This window comes from Macadamia integrifolia, unplaced genomic scaffold (genome assembly GCF_013358625.1).
Source record: "Macadamia integrifolia cultivar HAES 741 unplaced genomic scaffold, SCU_Mint_v3 scaffold420, whole genome shotgun sequence".
Classification (NCBI taxonomy): Eukaryota; Viridiplantae; Streptophyta; class Magnoliopsida; order Proteales; family Proteaceae; genus Macadamia; species Macadamia integrifolia.
The window spans coordinates 218,196-226,550 of record NW_024870234.1 but is presented as its reverse complement, the minus strand read 5'-3'; the positions used below and the strand labels follow the sequence as shown (position 1 = coordinate 226,550).

The 8,355-nt window shown below is 42.7% G+C and overlaps 1 pseudogene; it reads left to right on the top strand.

Annotated features, from left to right (window-relative positions):
• Positions 1–599: 599 nt before the first annotated feature.
• LOC122068539 overlaps positions 600–8,355 on the top strand; it is an 18,768-nt pseudogene continuing 11,012 nt past the window's right edge.

Here is an 8,355-nt window from a genome sequence, read left to right as displayed (position 1 = left end):
TTTGGACTTTTATTGATCGGGATAGGTCAGTCCTATCACCATAGGCTTGGTCTTGACATCCCTATCTCTAACTCTTCTTATTCTGTACTTTTCTTCATTTTCTATTTTGTTAGCAAATTTTCTTCTTTTTAACTACATTAATAAACCAAAAAAAAAAAAGAGTTCATCCAAACATCAATTTTGCACCTTCTCATGCTAATTTTGGTTTAAATTTTAATCGTTGTGGGTCCTCGATTTCGGTTTAAATAATTTTTTCCGGTCTTCTTTGATTAGGATGAGGGGCACTTAGGTTTCTTTTCCTGCTTATGGCAACACTGAAGGTAAGTTAGGTTTTCTAGGGTATTTTTGGTGTTTTCATGTGTATATCTTCTTTTCTTTTCTTCATATTTTTAATACAAATAATCTTTTAGCGAAAAAAAAAAAAAAAAGGTGATTTACATCAACCTCCACTGGAGTTTTCCTATATTACATCCTTCCCCTAAAAAAATATTTATTACATTTAAACCCAAAAATCTAACGCCGTAAAGGAGGTGTTAGTTTTAAAATATAAAAAGACATAATTTCCTTTCTTACTCTACTTCTTCTTTTCACACTTCTTCATGTTAGAACTCATTCTTGTCCAAACTCCTCAGCGGTCACTCTCCCATCCCCTTAGCTTCGACCACAAATCATTCTTGTCCAAACTCGATGGCTCCGAGGGTGACGTAGGCACCTACATCCCCATCGTTCTTACTCTCACACTGGTCAACCAACTAGACCTGGGCACAACCCTTATCTTCAAAGCCATCTACAACATCATCACATGATTCCTCTTCGAGATCCCCATGCCCATCCAGCCCATGAAATCGATCACTGTAGCCTCCATCTTTGAGTGCCAAACCCACCTCATCATTCCCCAAATCATGGCCGTTGGCATCTCCATCGCCTTAGTTCTCTTCTTCCTTGGAGCCACTGGCCTTATGTCCTGCTTCTACAGCTTCATCCCCTTACCCGTCATTCATGACATTCAACTTTCCCAAGGTCTTGCCTTTTCCTTCTCCGCCATCAAATACATTCGTAACAATAAGGACTTTGCAACTTCAAAATCGGGCTTTGCTCACCTTTGGCTTGACCTAGATGGACTCATCCTTGCCTTCTTTGCACTCCTATTTATTGTCCTCACAACGGGTTCTGGGGATTCAATCGATGAATCCAAACCTCAACCTTTGCTTGAATCGAGAGAACCCCATCGTCGACGTCGTTGTCCAATTCAAAGGATGTTTATCCTATCGGTAATTCCATTTGTGCTTCTGGAATTCCTCCTGGGTCTGTTGCTCTGTTTCATTTGTGACCCTTCCATTGTAAAGGATCTCAAGTTTGACCCTACAAAGATCCAAGTGGCCAAGATCTCCTGGGAAGACTGGAAGAACGGATTTGTTTGAGCTGCAATTCCTCAAATTCCTCTCTCTGTTCTCAACTCTATGATTACAGTCTGTAAATTATCAGCCAACCTATTCCCTGAAAAGGAGGTGTCGGCCATGGCAGTTTCAGTGAGTGTGGGAGCTATGAACTCAGTGGGTTCTACTTTGACGCAATGACTGTGTGATACCCTACTTTCTAAACCCAGTCTAATTATTCGGTTGGTTCAGTTTGGTCTTACAGGACCTGAACCCGAACAACCTAAGTCAGGTACCCTATGAAACAAGATGGCAAGGGTGACTCTAAACTCGGGTTGGCTAGACGAGTTTGAGCTAGTGCTTAGTGAGGTCTGCATGCCTAAACCATGCACTTGAACGTATCACAAGGCCATGTACGCACAAGAAAGGTACGTAGCCGTAATTTTTGTCGAGTATGCATTTTGGGTCATTTACCAGAGTGAAATACGTGTTGAGGGCTGAGCCTCATCGAAATCCCAATTATTTGGCTAAGTTTCTGTCAACTGGTGGGTGGTTATAGGTGGGTTGGACCCACCAGTGTGATCTACCAGTCTGGTCATTAGATATTTTGGCCCAGGTATAAATAGCATTTATTATCTTTCTTTTCCCTCATTTATTGCTTTAGACGGTGGGTGAGAATAGTAAAGAAGAGAGAGACAAGAAAGAAAGAGAAGGGAGGAAGAAGGAAGAAAAAGAGGAAGAGATGCTCGTAGTGCGGCGCCAAGGATAGATCTTTCGATTCCAACATCGAAAAGTGATCCTTGCCTTGAGATCTATGATTTGAGGTGAGTGAAGGCTGTATTCCTTAAACCATCAAAAAACCCTAAGTGAAATCCTATGATTCAAGTTGAAATCCTTTAGATCTTATTAATCCCACTTGAGAATATGAATCTAAAGTTTAATGAAAGACCTACATGTTGTTTTTGAAGGTTTTAGAGGAAGAAATCGTAAGATTTGAAAAGCATTTGTTGATTTATTGAGCTAGAGAATAGATTTGGGGTTTTAAAAGTGTTATTGAGCAAAGAGGTAAAATCCAAGCTTAAAACTTTGAATCGATCATAGATTTAGGTTAGAATCACAATTAGGGACTTTAGATGTGTGAAAAATGTGGTTGAATTGACTCCATGTGGTTTCCCCAAGGTGGGATGAAGAACGGAGGTGAATAGTAAAATCCCAGTTCGATTGGTGGGTGCCCTAAAAGTGGTTGGACCCACCAATCCAGAGCTTGCCTGTCCTGATTGGGCTTTTGGCTCGACCGGTGGGCACTTGACCCGTCGCTCCTGGCCCGCAAGTCCAAGCAGAGCCCCTAAGTCAAGAAGTGGACAAAGACTGGTGGGCACCTGGCCTACCGCTCTTGGCCCGCCGGTCTAGTCAGAGTCCCTATGTCGAGTGGAGGGCAAGGACCGACGGGTACCTGATCCGTCGGTTGACCTACCAGTCCGACCCTTCAGGTTTTGATTAGGGCCAAATTTGTTAGGAAACCTTCTAGAGTGATTTTAAACACAATGGGATCATCGTACCTTGTTGGTTATGAGCCTAAAGTAGAGATATACTAAACTCAATATTTTTATGATAGGAACTCGCTTCTCACGTTGGATCTCGCTCATACTGGGCATGAGCCCTTGTACATATCTAAGTAAGTGGAAGGAGGACGTTGAATTTATTTTTGGAGTGTTTTTGCATCATTTCATTATTGTTGTAGATTAGCCATCTCATCATTTTGTACTGTGTGTAGACTAGCCATCCACGAATGCCATTTGCATGCATTGTCTTGTGCATTGTGAAATTCATTTATGATTTGTCATGCTGTGACTTTAATTTTTAAATGGTAATTCTTGCTATGAGTTATGAAATGGATGATTTTAAATTATTGAATATGATATATTGCTAGACTAGATGCCGTAGTCGGCTTAGAAACGAATGCATTAGTGGCTCGTGGAATGGAATGCAGTGGTACTATGCAGTCATACTATCTCATATAGAAGCATGCGGTTAGGAATGACATATCCTTGTGCTACGACCCTTCCCAACAGGGGTTTAGGTGTTGAGTATATTATTGGGGGGAAGCCCGAGGTTGTGTACCAACGGTGGTGGTTAGAAGTATGCCAGGCTGATCACTAGGACAGTCGGTAACTTTGGTGATATAACTAGAGGGCTAGTTGTACTGCTTTTACTTTAGTGCAGGGCAAGACCCATTTTACTTTAATGTGAGCAAGGCCCATTTTACTTTAATGTCGCTGAGAAACAGTAATTTACTTTAATGTCGCTAAGGAACAATAATTTACTTTTTCAGTACCCACGATTAGCCTTCTCCGACAACCCTATGGGCGTATCGCGGGATGAAGTTTGTGACTCATACCCATGGCATACTAGTATTTAGGTGATTTAGGTTATTAAAAATGGATTTGCATACATATAGGTTCATTTGTATTGGTATGATTGCTTGGTCTTTCTTTTCACTTACTGAGCTAGTGAACTCATCCGATATGCATACCATTTTTAGATAATCTTACAGGTTATCCAGCCGAAGAGCTAGAACCTGGACCCACGATAGAGTTTCTAACTGAGGATTGATGGGTCCCTGATGATCATGGGCATGGTGCCGACCCAAGATTCATTTGATTATTTTGTTATGTTACCCCTTTATGGTCTAGATATTTAAAATATATTTTTTGTGTATATATCACGCCTGCAGGCCCACATGTAAATGTATTATGTAACATAATTTGGGTATCAAGAGTATATGGGTATTTACAAGTATATATATACAAGTTTTTCGTTGAAATATATATTTTTCATTCTTTAGATGTGTGTGTATGTGTGATGTTGTGATTACTGCATCAGATGATCTTGGCAGGTTTTGGGTTACCAGGAGTTAACTCGATCACCGGTCCAGTTCTGTGAGAACGAGGTGTGACAACGGTAGTATCAGAGCATGGTGCTCTACCCACCCACAGCCTGCAAAATAGATCCCTGTATAATCTTATAATACGACCCAGGGTTGGATAAACATAAAAGCTTTAAAGAATTAAAACATGTAATAAGACGAAAAAATTTGAAGTCCTTGCATTCCATTGCATGTACGAGAGTCGAACTTAATTAGATTAACAAGGGGCCAATTGGCCGATTCCATAAACCATTGATTCTAATTCTAACAAAATTTTGGTAGCATAACGGGGCTATAATTAGAATATCAAATATTTACAAATTTATCATCTGATAGAGCACAATTGTACAAAGATAGCAAATTAAAAAAAAGAAGGGTGACAGACACTGTCACCATCAAACCACAAGAAGTTCGTCAAAGCAAATGAAACTACCCAAAAGATAATAAAAATCGTTCTAAACACATGACCAAGCTCAAACCATAAGAAAGTATTAGAATACACAAACCACCATAGTGTCATCACCACCAAATCGAGAGAGAAATGAATGAAAGATAAGGTCAAAAAAGAAAGAAAATGGTAGAGTGCTCCAAGACAAAGAAAGATAGGAAGGGTATGCCATTCCATCAATCATCGTCGTCAACATTAATCATCTCTCCACCTCTAGGCTGTGAGTTGATATGGAGGTGACGATAATAATAGTCAAGCCTATCATTGGTCAAGGTCACCTCCTTTTTCACCCAACAAAAGTCAACGGCAATTCCGTTGGAGACCTTATCCAGGTCCTCCATTAGGGTGTGGAAGCTAGCCTTCGGCCTCCCAAGCCTTTACTGCATTGCTAGTTCACGGGCCGTACTCTCCTCTACTCTCTCCAGAATCTCAGCCTACCTGTCATTTAGTGCTCTCTCTAGTGGCACTCTAGTCCAAATGTCTCAAAGTCCAATCTTGCCCATCTTTCAAGGAACTCATACTATCCATCATACTCTAAAAGTTAAATGCCCCACCTGATGATGGTGAAGCTTTGAACTGTGGATCTGCAGCCCTGGTCTCTAGAGGCTCCTCCTCGAGGATCTCCTCATCATGTATGTCCTCATTAGGATGATGAATGTAGTCCTCATCCTTCTCACTATCATTTCCTCCTTCCATACCCTCTGCTCCTTGCCCTCCTGCCTTCTATGGTACACCCATATGACTCTGTAGGCCCATCCTATGTAAATTCTCCCTGGTAAACCTATCAGTGGGAAACTTCCCTTCCTCGCCTCTCAAATATACTTGGAAGTACTCAAAATTTTTTTGTGAAAGTGAGTCATTAGGATGAGTAGTATGGTACTTCATGGTCTTCAACATAATGTACGGGAGGTAGAGACGTGAAGCACCCTCATCCAATGCCATGTAGATACAATAGGCAAGGTAGGCCGCCATGAAGTTGACTTGATTTCTATGACCTGCTCTGAGGAGTAGGTTGAACTGAACCAAGCGGGCAAACACACGGGCATCTGCATTGTAGACTGTCTCAGACATGGGACGCACCTTGTGGCCGTTGATAGTCTCATAAATGCCTTCCTGCATCTTTGGACTCAAATCCAGGCCCATGACCTTTATCCTTGGGGCACTATAGTAATGGTCACCCTCAACGGATATACCCAGAATTCCCACCAATAAGTCCATAGTCAAGATGATGTTTACTCCCTTCCCATACTAGTGAGGGAGTATTCCCCGTTCTCAAAGGAGACCTCTAAATTACAGTAGAAGTACTGGACTAGGTCCTCATAACAAGGTCGGTCGGGGTCAAGCATGGATTGCCAACCCATAGTAGTGACCTTATCCAACATCTGGAAAGAAGCAAAATGTCCCGTCACAACTATCTTCTCCATCATGACTAACTTCCTGGAGAATATCAGCCATGTCATATGTAATACCCTACTTCTTAAACCCGGTCTGATTTCACGGTTGATCTAGTTTAACCATGTAGGACCCGAACCAGAGAGAGCTAAGGCGGGTTCCTTATAGACCATGATGGCAAGGGTGACCTTAAACACCGGCTGGCCCGACAAGTCCGAGCCAGTGCCAGAAGAGACGGGTGTACCCAAGCCGTGTACATGCACCTATCATAAGGCCATATACGGATAAAGCAGGTATGTAGCCATATCTTAAAGCGCATACATATATTACATCTTATGCCAAGAGTGAGATTCGTGCCGAGGGCCAAATTCTGTCAAAATCCCACTTGTTGGCCAAGTTGTGGCCCTCAGGTGGGCGGACAGGTGGGCGCATCTACCCACTTGAGTGACCCACCCATGTGAATACTTAGTTATTTTAAGAAGTATATATAGCATTTAAGTTCCTTTTTCTTTTCTCATTTACGACACACGGACGTTGGTGAGAGGAGTAAAGAGGAGAGAGAAAAGAAGGGAAAGAAGAGGAGAAGAGAAGGAAGAGGAAGAAGAGATGGATTTCAGCGGCACCGAGGCTTGATCTTCCCATTTCGACACCGGAAGAGTGATCTCCAACGCTAGATCTACGTCTAGAGGTGAGCAAAGGCTGGCTTCCTTAAGCTTGCACCATACTCAAGTAAAAACCCTTGATTTGGGTAGGGATCCTTGAGGTCTTGTAAATCCCCCTTGAGATGATGAATCTAAGATTTAATAGATGGTTTATGTGTTGATTTTGAAGGATTCGAAGAAGGGTTTCCACGGTTGCAAGAGCATTGGTGATTGGAAGTGATTTTGGGGTTTTGAAGGAGTTCTTGAGCAAAGAAGGTAAGATGGCTTCCCATTCCTTAAATCTAACCTAGATCTAGGTTAGAAACATCTTATGAGACCTTGAATGAGTAAAGAATGGGTTTGGAAAAGCCCCATTTGAATCCACAAAGGTTGGGGGAAGTTTGGGAAGAAACAGCAATTTCCCGCCAAGACCGGTGGGCCAAACCGGTGGGCCATTTGGCCTGCCTGTGGGCACCCGCCTGAGAGGGCAGGACCCTCGGGCCCAATCGGTGGGTTAGACCGGTGGGCCGACCTACCCGTCGGTCATGACCGGTGGGTCTGACTGGTGGGTCAGACAGGTGGGCTGTCCGACCCACCCGAGAGGCTCCGAACGTGATTTTTACGTCCGATTGGACCCAAAACGGACGTGTGACATTCTTTCAGGATTCTAAATATGATCTTGTTATTGGATCGTGTTAATGTTGATCCCAAAGTGGTGAAATACTAACCCTGCTCACTCATGATAGGTTCATCAAATCTCACGCTTCTCGCACCGGATGTCACCCATACCGAGCGTGAGTCCTTGTACACTATAGGTAAGTGGAGAGAGGACGTTTGGCCTTGTTTCAAGGCATTGTTTGGCATTCATTTAATTGTATCTAGATTAGCCATATCATTATGCAAATGCTATGTAGCTTAGCCATCCTCATATTTTGTGCTATGTGTGTTGTGTTTATTTTTTCAATGCCAAATGATGATATGCTTATGTGATGAATGTGGACATCATTGTGCATGAGGCATTAATAGACTAAATGTCATAGTCGGCTTGGAAACGAGTGGATTGGTGGCCCGTGGTATGGGACGCGGTGGCACTATGCAATCGTACTATGTCATATAGGAGCATGTGGTTTAGGATTATCACCTTCCCATGCTACGACCCTTCCCAACAGGGGTTATGGTGTTGGGTTACCATTTGGGGGGAAGCAGTGATCGCGGTTGTCGGGTCACTGTGGCGGTTAGACATTACGCCCGGCTGGTCATTAGGACAGTCAACAACCCCGGTGCTATATTCAAGAGGGCCAATCGTACTACTTTTAAATTGCTGGAGTCAACACCTTTAATTTATGTCATTTATTTATGTTGAGAACTGGTGGTCGACATGTTTTATTTTTTTGAGTACTCACGGTGGGTCTTCTCTGACAGACCTATGGGCGTATCGTGGGGTGGAGTTCGTGGGTCGTACTCGGAGTATACGCACACTGTGGTTGTAGTAGCACTAAACCAAAGACTTAGTAATGTTGCTTAGGTGGATGTGATTAAAAATGTATTGCATAGCATATAGTGCATATGGTT